The sequence below is a fragment of the Pteropus vampyrus genome, unplaced genomic scaffold (genome assembly GCF_000151845.1).
Source record: "Pteropus vampyrus isolate Shadow unplaced genomic scaffold, Pvam_2.0 Scaffold67, whole genome shotgun sequence".
In the NCBI taxonomy this organism is placed as follows: domain Eukaryota; kingdom Metazoa; phylum Chordata; class Mammalia; order Chiroptera; family Pteropodidae; genus Pteropus; species Pteropus vampyrus.
In genome coordinates, this window is record NW_011888848.1 from 3,335,451 (window position 1) to 3,347,549 (window position 12,099).

The 12,099-nt window shown below is 30.3% G+C and overlaps 1 protein-coding gene across 2 annotated transcripts in view; it reads left to right on the top strand.

Moving 5' to 3' along the window:
* TBCK (TBC1 domain containing kinase) overlaps positions 1 to 12,099 on the top strand; it is a 157,148-nt gene that overhangs the window by 66,657 nt on the left and 78,392 nt on the right. The gene's annotated exons all lie outside the window — the stretch shown is intronic.

Genomic DNA, 12,099 nt, shown 5'->3' on the forward strand with positions numbered 1-12,099 from the left:
GTTTAACAAGTTTCTGTTATTAATTATAGCCTTCTGTTATAAAGTCTGTGTGGTTACCTTCCATATTCTCCCTTTAAGGGGAAGTGTCTTATTTTCCTTAACGTACTTTATACTATCAAATTATTTTGAAAAACCCCTTAGTGGTAGTGTTATTTTAAACTAAGCTGTGGATTTTCACTTGGATTTTATGATATTTGGGCCTATTTTTTGAAGAAGTAGGAAATTTGAACTTAGTGAATTCTTTAGTAGCTTCTTTTGTGTTTTGCTTGATATGTTACCTTGGGAGCTTTGCCAGATTTTGGCTTACTTCATTAACTTCTCAGTAGTTCATATTAAGCTAAAAGTCAGAGTTGACTTGCAAAGGTTACCCAGGGTGTGGCTTATCCTGATATTCATCTGCGGTACGTGACATGGAACCAAGCCTCTTTTAAGAGGAAGTTGGAATATAGTATCATATGTTTTTGTAAACCTCAGAAATGCTTTTTGAGGTAGAGAGCTCCTTATTCTTTCTTAACCTTTGTTTCTTCATCATTCCTTTCCTCTTAAGGCTTATTTTCAGAGACCAGTATAAATGGTCAAGATTAGGGGTGAAAAAAATGTTTATATTAATATTCCATTAATATATTTAAATTGTAAGAGTAATACTTATAGTATAAATACTTACAGAGTGCTTTGAAGTTAAAAATACTTTCATAAATGTTATTTCATTTGATTCTCCAAACCAATCTGTAAGGTGTATGGAAACAGATAATTTCAGTTGTTTAATTAATAAGAAATTTAGTATTTGAGAAGGTAAGAAAACTAAAAATTTAATTTACATCATTTACAGAACTAAAAATTTAATTTATATCATTTGACAACCCTCTGCCCCTAGTTTAGTTCATCTTCTGCTGGGAGAATGGAGACTAAAACATAGGTGTACTTACTCCTAGATCATTATTCATTACTGTGATGTGATCATCAGGCCTAAAGTAACTATCCTTAACATATATACTGTCATTTGTTTCTAGGGTTATGGAGAAACACCTTTTATTTGAATGCATGGTTTATTCAATGAATGCTCCAAAAAGAATATGTACAGATTATAAAACAAACAGATATAAAATAAGGACAAGCCCAATTATAATATGGATACAAATGAAAAACTTTATAAAAAATTAACCGGTATATGTATTTTTATATTAAGTATTTATTTTTATATAGCCCCAACTTTCTTGTTTTACATTATAAATGTGAGGCCTAATACAAGACAATATTATATTAAATCTTACGGCTGGAATTAAAGAAATTATAGAGGTGCTGACAACCGAGTCGGTAATGGTGTTAGATTTTTTGAGGGAAAAAATATTAATAACTAAGAACAGACTAAAAGAAGAGATAATTGCATTCAGAAATTTTTTTGAAAGCATCTAATTGTGCTCAATGCTGAACAGAAAAGTACCATTTATGATAAAAAATAAATACAGAATTATAAAAGTCTGTTAAATCCTTAGACATATTCATGAATATAGATGATATTAAGAAAGGAATCACAAAAGAAAAAGTAATTTATCTTTGCTTTAGTTATTCAGAAAAATCGAATTCTGAATGGTGCAAGAAGCAATGGTGAGCAGAAAACATTGTAAAAGCATAATTGAACACCTATTAAGTGTTTACTGTGTGCCAAAAGCTGCTCCACTGTCTTTAAACACCTTTCATCTAATCCTCACAAGTCTGTAAATCTAATCAAACAATGACTATTAAATGTTTATATGTAAAATTAATTTGGAAAAAGCTAACAAGATGGAAATAAAATTCTAGATGACAATGGTATGAAAGGTTTAAGAGTTGGTAAGACTTCAGCGTAAAAAAGTTTTCTAATGTTTTTTTCATCGTTTGAGGGTAAAATAAATATGCTTATTATAATTAGACATCAAGTCAGGGATCCTTTCAGATTTGGGACTTGATTTTACCTTATTTAAATCTATAACTAAGCCAGTTACTGTTTCATGGGTACTGGCAGAATACACAAGACTCCTGGGATCAGAGATGAAGAACGTTATCACTCACAGCATAGCAAGCAGCATGAACATAAGCATTTTCTGTTGGTTCTCGTTGCCCCCAAATCCCACTGAGATACAGTAAAGTGTTCAGATGATACCTACCTATGCAGTGTATTACGTTATAGGAGAGAAATCCTGAATTTAGGGAATTTGAATTTTTAAAAAATTAACAGTAAGCATACCCATTCTTTGCTCTGAAGATAGAAAAAAACTATCTTTTTCTTCCAAGGCTATAGGAAAATCTGTCCTTTGCTGCAAAGGGAGATTCTATTTCTGTTTTCCAAGGTTATTTTTATACAATCATATTTTAAAAGATAATCCAGGACAAAGAGCGGTCACTGCCTCTGTTCACAAAATAATACAGAAGTACAAGAATGCATATTAAAATTTTAATGGTAATCACTAAAAGAATAGAAAGAGAATGTATAAGTTTTAAATCAATTAAAGGGGTATATGTGGAACAAAGAAAAGCCAACCAATTGTGTGAAAACAAAGAACATAGAAAGAACATAAGCTAATTAGATTGCCTGATAAAGGAAATTTTCAGATATTTTTAAAAATCCATCCATATATCTATTTATAAAAGATAAACATAAACATAAAAATGTAAACATATTTGCCAAAAAGGAGATAAACATATATCAGGCAAATATTAACCAAAAGAAAATTGATACAGTGATATTAACATAAACCAGTAAAACAGAAAAGAAAGCACAAACCAGATCTCCTCATGTACGGAATTTAGTATGTGACAGAGATGACCTTATAAATCAATTAGAAAAGGAAAGATTATTGAATAAATAGCCCCGATATTATTAGGTAACTATATGGAGAAGAGATGAGAATCAAAGCTCAACCCCACATCATACATAAAAATAAACTCTAGATTGACTAGAAGATCTATATTTGGAATGTCATATTTATAATTTCCATATTGAAAGGAATTCTTATAAAAGTTATAGAAAGTGGAACATAAAGTTTAAAAAGAGAATTTGAATTGAGAAGTTCTACAAAGGAGTCTTCCATTCTATTAATAATATTATTTTGATTTTAAATTTTTTGAAGCAGTCATGGCAAAATGTTAACTCTGGGTAGAGAGTTCATTGGTATTTGTTAAATATTCTGCTACACAGGGTGAGTTAATTCAATAATTTTGACAGAATATATTTATCCTATTTATGCTTCCCTTTATGACCCCCTCCTATAATTACTGTGGCATTTTTGTGTAACTCCTTATAAAAACTCCTCAATACCAGTATTACTATGAAAGTATTGTTATTCTTATACATAGTGTGATTAGTCTTAAGAGACATTCATAAGTCATGCAGAATGAAGGACAATTGCTTGTGGGATAAGAATGTTCAGTTCATAACAAATACTGAGCATACCTGTACCCCCGTCACTGATTACCTGCAGTAACCCCCAAATGATTGTAACAATGAAATGCTTACATGTATTTCTGAAAAATGACTCTGCATATATTTCCAATTACACTCTGGAGAATGGTTCTACCACTGTCTCTTGTCACAGGGAATGGACAAAAAGTATTTAAAAAAGAAAATTAAATTGTTAATAGGAAGATTGTTTCTTGAAGTCTTTTATCCTGTTTTTTTTATGTTTATTTGTTTTATTATTTTGTTGGCCTGTTTCTTAAGTCTGTGGACAATATGAAAATGTTGAAACTATTTTTGAATATAACTTTGAAAACAGATTTCATGTTTTTAATGTAGAGGTTGTTGGCAAATAGTAGTATGAAGGGGTGTGATGAAGTGGAGAATTTTCCTAACATTTTTCTTACTCTATAATCACTTATTTTTAGTCACATCTCATTAGTTTGTGCAGTGTTTCTCTTTTCTCTTCTTGAATTATTGTCTTCATTGTTCTACCTTTAATTTTTTAGAGCACTTTCTATGTCTCTGACAAAACAAGTGATGATTCCTCAAGGGGAAAGGTGGGCACTTTGGTAATAAGATCCCAAACTGAGTTTCCTGCTCAATAACTAATCCTATCAAAGTAAGCCCTCTTTAGTCTCTCATCATTGAAAGCAGACTCCCGTTGCAGGAAAGATTGTGATTTCTGGCTCCTTTCCATTTGCTTTGGTCACAGAATTCTGAATACTGAACACTGCTAAAACTTGAATAGTTAGGAATATTGTGCACTGATGTGATACTTAGATTATATATGTCATGGTAGTTATATGATTTACATATAAATAGTGTGAGTAATGTGTATTTGGCAAAATTGAGGCCACAGTGATTTTTATCATTTTTGTCTTGGTATATGTTTCTGCTTCTGAAAATATACCAGGCCTTTGAGTTGAGAACAGGAAAGTATGCTGCTTTATTCTTAAAGAAACTGTTTTCCTGAAGTGCTATGAATAGCATTCAACTTGCAAATTATGAAAAATTGTAAAGAGAAATGATACTGTATCTTAGTTCTCTATGTGCTTTTTGAACCTACTGTCGCTGCTAAAGATAAAGCTTACAAATTCAGTGATAAGCAAGTACACTGGCAAAATCATTGTCATTTAACTGCAATTTTAATAGATGCCTGTACTACTAGTGATTTTCTCCTTCCTTAAAAGCTGATCACTATCATTTTCAAAATTTATATTCAGCTGAGTTTGTACTAACAGAAAATGTGAAAGGATTGCTCAGAAATATTTATATATTTATTTGTTTTCTTTATTCATTTGTTCAGTTGTTCTTTCATTACTGGCCTTCATGTTATTGTTACATGAAGAAATTTTAGATTTTAATCTAAAGAGGAGACTACTGACAATGAGGTTTTTAGATTTTATCAAGATGTTACAGGATAAATAAGGAAATAAACCTTATTTATAATCTTCCATAACAAGAATCTCCACTAACCTGTCCTAGTATATCTGTGATGTGCTGGAATGTCCTTTTGTTTGGCTACTGCTATGATGTCCCTGACATTAGTCCTAACTCCATTCTATTGAACTTGGATTCTCGAAGGCCCTTGAATACATAAGGCTTATTGAGCTCTCTTTCTTATGGAGCTTAATTACCTTTCAGAAAGGGCTCATATCTTAGAAAACAAAGGCCTATTGATTCCATGGAGATGATAAAGTAGTATATTGGTAACTTCTTTCTAAGAACACATACATACAAATTAAATATTCAGCAAGTTTTCTGATTTAGTAAATCCTCACTTGAATCCCCACACTGTTTCCAACTTAATATATCCTTATACTGGTTGAGAGTCATGTGAAAGGAAGAATAACAATGCTTCTCAAACTTTTTGATCTCAGGACCCCTTTACATTTTTAAAATTTTCAAGGATCACAGGGAGTGTTTTTTCATGTGGGTTTTATCTGAATATTTACTGAGACATTTAGAAAGATTTATGTATTAGTTTATTAAAAATGACAATAACAAAACCATTGCTAACCAAAAATAACGTTTTTCTGAAAAATAATTGTTTTCCAATACAAAACAAAAAAATGGAAAAGTGATATTGTATTATATTTTTGCAATCTATGCTTAAATAGAAGAAAGCTGGGTTCTCATATCTGTTTCTGAATTCAATTTGTTGTGATATATTGTTTTGGTTAAAGTGTATAAAGAAAATCTGGCCTTATTCAGACATGTAGTTTCATAGGGCCTTTTCAGACAGTGGTAATTTCTTAGAGCTTATTTGCATTGTAGAATCTAAAGTCATATCAATGCAATTTTCATACCATTACATTCAAATCCATTGGTTTATCTTGCACTTTGAATGGCTCTTTCACCCATGCAACATCTGTAATGCTATGCATTGGTCATTTGGTAAATAATCGGTTCACTGAATTATGCATATCTTTAAACTATGAAACATGTCATTATACAACAAAAAAAATCACGTTCATTAATATCACTACTGATGTCATCCAAAAAGTCTTTAAGTATTGGGAAGCTGCCAAGCTTAGAATGGCAGATATGCTTTTCCAAACTTCCAATTTTCATCTGACAAGCTAGAAATTTTTCTTGAAGTGACAGGCTCAAGTCATTCATATTTTAAGAAATGTCTGGTAAATATTCAAGCTTGAAAAAAAAATCATTGTTTATATGTCATTCTTTCAAGTAAAAAATGCTATTTCTTGAAAAAAGCACCTGTATTGACTTACAGGTCAAATGATTGTCCAAGCACTTTTTATCAAGATAACCATTGTACTTCTGTACACAGCACAAGTGCTTTATGCATACTTCCCATTTTGTTTCATGAAACATTAAAAATATGTTAACAAAATAATTTTTACTTTATAAGGATATGACTTTAGTGCCACTATCTTGATTTATGATAAGGTGGCAGCAATTTTATCCACCAATGGTTTTGCACCATTAGCACAAATGTTTATTTAGTAATAAAGAGCAAAAAAAATCTTAGTATTGTTACAAAAATAGCTTTGAATTCATGGACCTCTGAAGGGTCTTGAGGATCTCCAGAGATCTGTGACCACGATTTGAGAAAGCAAGTGTAGAGACTAAGCACTCATATGCTGGTGTCAAATGTGCCAGGATTCTAATCCTGACTCTTCAGTTTACTAGCTAAATACTTACGTTAGTTTCTCTTATTCACAGTCCTCTTATTGTTAACGTTAATTATAATAAATTTTCCCTCATAGGATTATTATGATGATTAGATGAGATGATACATATAACCTTTTCTACACAGTTCAGGTACACAGTAAGTGTTAAGGGGTTAACCGTTATCGATGTTATTTTATTTATTAGAGTCTGATCATGTTGCACTATTTCTTTGGTTATATTTATATAATTTACATTTAAACAAGCATTATATCACAAGCTATAATGAACATATTATTTTGCTGCCTCAGTTAATGAATACTTTGCCAGAGGAGATATGATAACAATAAAAACTAATAACAAAACTTTCTTATTTGTCTGAATTAGTGAGATTGCTACTTGTCATTTTGAATTTTAACTTTTTTTTATTTGTTTGTTTTTAAGGTACTTTTATATCTCCCAAAAAGCGCTGCGTGGCATGTTTTACAGTCTTTTTTGCAAAGTAAATCGAATTTAATTTTCCTTGAAAAAAAATTTTTATACTCAATGAGATAATTGAAAGATACTCTGGAAATATAGCTAATGCTTCCCAAAAATGATAGTGTGGATCACAGAACCATCGAATCGTCCAAACGATTTTATTATTAATTTCTACTTTATAGTTTTCCAGTTCAATATTGTAAGTCAAGTAAGAAAAAAATAGATATGTTTTTGCAGTTAATTTGTTTTTTATTTGATTCCTTTCTTTTTCTTTTAGGGAAATCATTATTTGCAGAAGATGTAACTAATGTAATCTTTGCTATAAAAGGAAAAGAAAATTAACCATTTGCCATCTGGGCCAATGGATCTTTTTAATTATTTTTATATGTTTAAGTCATTTTTTGAATAATTTGTAGAAATAGGAAAAAGGCGTAGTACAAAATAACTTTATTAAAAATTTTAGTAAAAATTTAAATATAGCAATGCCCAAATTTTCTGTGTATTCCTCTTTTGGAAAATATATATATATGAAATGTGTAATAACCTTTGAACTTACTGCTCATCTGTCATGCGTGAACCTGGATGGAGTATATTCATCTTGTAAAGATTGATTCCAGATTTTAAATACATCTCTAATAGATTCTGGCTTATTTCTGATTCTCTAATGCTTGCATGGTCAAAACACAATTATGAAGACAAAACATTGACAGAGTTCATAACTTTTTTGAAAAACAGCTATCTTTTTTTGTCCCATAATTATAAAATATTTTCATTTTTAGATTTATGAGCACAAATTAGAATGATAAATCTAAAGTTTTATTTTTCTTTCTAATCATCTGTTTTCTTCCAGTCATGTTGTAAACACATCTACCTTTTCTATTTGTCCACTTAAATCATATCAAATATTATTGCAGAAATATCATTTAACGGTTACTCTCACACATCTTTTTAGAAATAGGATGGTCCAGGATGATGTTGCAAAATATTATGTGATGAAGTCTTTCCCAATGAATGGCTAACTTATTGTGTTCTTGTGTTTAAGGCAGTTCATCTAAGATTTCATCACCAGAGCACTCACACTTTGAAATTTCACTTATATGACCAGTATTACTAGTTTACTAGAGTCTAGAATACAACTACTAATCTTCTGGTTGGCCTAATAATTGTGACATATTATCCTCTGTCAGTTTTCTTTTCTTTGCTAGTAATGGTGGAAAATGAAAAATTCTGAATTCTCTCCTGTGTTCATTAAAAACTTTATAGACAGTAATGATGGTATCTCCATACATTTTTATATCTTCTTGAAAGACAGTGTAATACACAATATGGAAAATGAAAGATTGTATAATAGCAATGATTTATTTTAATACCGTACCATCCTTTTATGCAATTCCATCATTCTGGGTATTTTTTTTATTACTTTAGTCTTTTTTAGCATAGTTGGGAATAGCTGATGAATAATGATGAATAATTTTTACTTTGATAAAAGAATAAAATATTTCATGATATAAGATCACCAAGATTTCAATAATGTATTAGAGTTAGACAAGGATCCCATAGAGCTATATGGTAATTATAGAATAAATTTTAATATTTTCCTCAAAAGAATAGGTAAATTTCCTCTTTATTTTTTGTTCTACTTTAAAAATACTGAAATATCAATCCTCACGAATAGTTAGAACTGCTCAAAAAAGAATCTCAAAATCTAAAAGTGAGTTCTCTATACCCTGCAGGTTAACGAAATACAGTATAGGCAACAGTGTTGAATGGGTATTGTAAACTGCCCTCCCCAACTTCTGTCCCTCTAGCACACTAACATTTATTTTTTAACAGAAAGGTGGACTCATTTGAAAATAAATAATGAAGAAGAGAGAGAGAGAAAGGGAAACAAATAAAATAACCACTTACAAAAACAGAAACAAAAAACAGTATTCTGTTATCTCACAGAGATAACAGACATGATCTTACTTTGAAAAATGAGCTCACCAAAGAAAATAAAAAGAGTTCAAAAAATGGATTTCAGGTCAACAAAAGGAGATGAAAAGTAAACTGATAAAGCCCAAAGAAATTTTAAAATATATTAATAGTCCCATTAAAACAGAAAAACCAGAATAAAAGTATAAACCCAGTCAATGACATAGTGAATAGTTTTGAGGATATCATACAGAATAAAATGGAAAAGGATAAATATACTTAAATAATTGCAAAGAGGATTTCAGGTAAGATTTCACAGCAACATTCATAGAGAACGGTGTATAAATTTTCAAGAGAAAGTTGACTGAAGAATGCATAATAGCCAAGTTGTCCTTCAAACATAAATGTAGCAGATAGGCATTCTAAAACATGCAAGAGTTTAGGGAATACAACCCCTAGTAGCTTATTTTAAAGAATATAAGAATAAAAATAGATGATGAAATTCAAGCAAGAAGATGTTGAGTAAAACTAAACTCAAGGAACTGGTTAAAAGGACAAGGTAGATCATTAAATCCATTTAAATATAGGGCTAATACTAAACAACTGTGCTAATTATGTTACAGCATAGAATGTAAATGTTATAAACCTTAATGATGTAAAAGTAGTACATAAAAATTGAGGTATTAGAAATCAGAGAAGGGATAGAAAGTATAAAGTACTAATTTTTTCATCTTTCAAAACAGGTAATTAATAGATAATATGCTCGAAAATGTAGTTCAACTTTAACTAACCTTCAGAAACTGATATATCTTATGATAAAATAACAGAAATTTGTTTTACTTATTTTTGTTTTTTCTTAAGTTTATTTAGTACTTCTAAAAAATAGCAAGTGTAATATAATCCATGTTTTCTACAAATTTTATTTATCTAAAATTTTAGCTTTATATGCACAGAAATATATCAAGAGTAATGTTTATCGCATATAATTTGGGGGTGTTAGGATTTGAGGATTTTTTAAATGGTTTCCTTTTTATTTTTTCCTTTTCTTTGTCCTTTTTTTTTTTTTTTTACATTTTCTTCATCATAGGAAGTTCTATAACAGTGCTCCTCTGGAATGATCCAAGACTAAAATTACAAAGCAAGCTTTTTGAGTGTGTTCACAATAAGTATGTGTTTGAGGTAATTCACCCACAGTGTAGAGTATATAGTGTAATATTAACAGGTAATATAGAAAAATATAACTCATTTCCGTCTTCTCTGCCATCCTTACATTGTGTAAAGAACAATAGAGTAGCAGTGAGAAGTTCTGGATTCTAGTGCCCACTTTATAACTTATATACCTGTGACCTTGGACATAGTGACCTACTTTGAGCCTCAGGTGGCTCATGAATAAATTAGGAAAAATAAATAGTACCTACCTTGACTGCTCACAGGACTCTTGTGAACCTCAGATAAGTTGAAATAAATAAAAATGTTTTATAAAAAATGGCAATGATATAATATGAGCACACGTTAGATAAGGAAAGACTTAGATCCAAGTTTCAGGTCTCAAACCAAACATATCACCAGAGTATAAAGAAGGCAAAAACTTACATCATCATTGGGAGATCTATGATTAGTAATCTGTAGAATGCCAGGTGATTTAGACATATATGAAAATTTCTGAGTGTCAGAAAATAGGAAACATATATCCTGGAAGGTCTAGTTCTATAAACTTGACCCTGGGAAAGTATAGATGGTATTGAGTCAATATAGTCATTAATGTGCCAGGAAGTCTGTTCTAGACTCCTTTATTTCAATTGTGTTTTCACAGTATGAATCAAGTGTTCATAGTTCTCTGCATCTGCAATAGCACCTAGCATAATAGTTTTTATATAAGAATACAGTAATATTGGATGCTTTATTTTAACAACAAATAATCTTTGCTTCAGGATTACTGGTTCACAAAAATATCAGAACATAATTTTTTTTTCTATTTAAAATATTCTAAAGAGTTCTGTGAATCACTTCATTGTCTTATAGATTTATAATTCTCACTTTATGACTATTGGCCCCTTATTGCTGGTTATGGAAATAAAGACAGGTTTTGTACTTGAGGGCATTTCCTCAAGATTCCAAACAATAGAAGACCAAGAATACTGTTAACTAAGAAGAGCTTTGTAGTACTGCTTTTGCCTGTACTACATATTTTTTTTATTTACATGAAACCCTTTCCCATTTCACTGAATTTATCCTTATTTAGTATAAGCTATCATCTTTCTTCATTGTTGAAAAAGATAATGGTTTTTTGAAAATAAGTGGTAAATTAGAATACAAATCTTGTATTTTCTTGATTTTTGTGAATTTTTTGTGTCAAGCCATGTTATACTATATGTAGTTAAGAGGACAGTAGTCAGATATAGACAAAAAAAGGATCTTGTAAAATTTGGAAAATAGAAGAAAAAGATTTTATGTAAGAATATTTTAAATATTTTGAACTCAGAGAGCTGAAATGGAATTGAGGAATGTTGATTATGAGAGCCAACAGGATGTAAATACTTCAGCCTTCTTACACTATGCCTAGCTTTAAATGAGTTTACCTCCATCTGTAAAATAACATCTACAATTCCTCAGGCTTAGGATTCTCTTCTTTTTACCTTCTACCCCTACCCTCCTTATTCTAACAAAACTTGTATATCTTTTGTTAGATGGCTTCATGAGGTTACCTTTGGGTTGTTACCTATTACAGAAGCTTCTCGGTTGTTATTAATGATAATTGTAACTCCTATACTGATGCCTGATATATGCCACATACTTTGTCAGGTGTTTTATATCCATTAACTAATCTTCACAACTATTGAAGAGATATGTAACTACCAGATCACAAAGTCCAGAGTTTCAAAGTTTTAAGAAAATATACAATGGTCTCTATCACTTTGAAAACCTGCTGGTTTGTAGGCATCCTTTTCTGCATTTCCCTAATGCAGGAAATCATTGCAAGGCATCAAACTGATGGTCAATATGTATTTATTTTATAGTAAATAAATGGCTTATAATAATTTAAATATAAGAATAAATGGCTTATAGTAATTTAAATATAAAAGTAGTGTCTAACAAGGTAAAATATGGTATGCACATAAAAAGGATGATTAAAA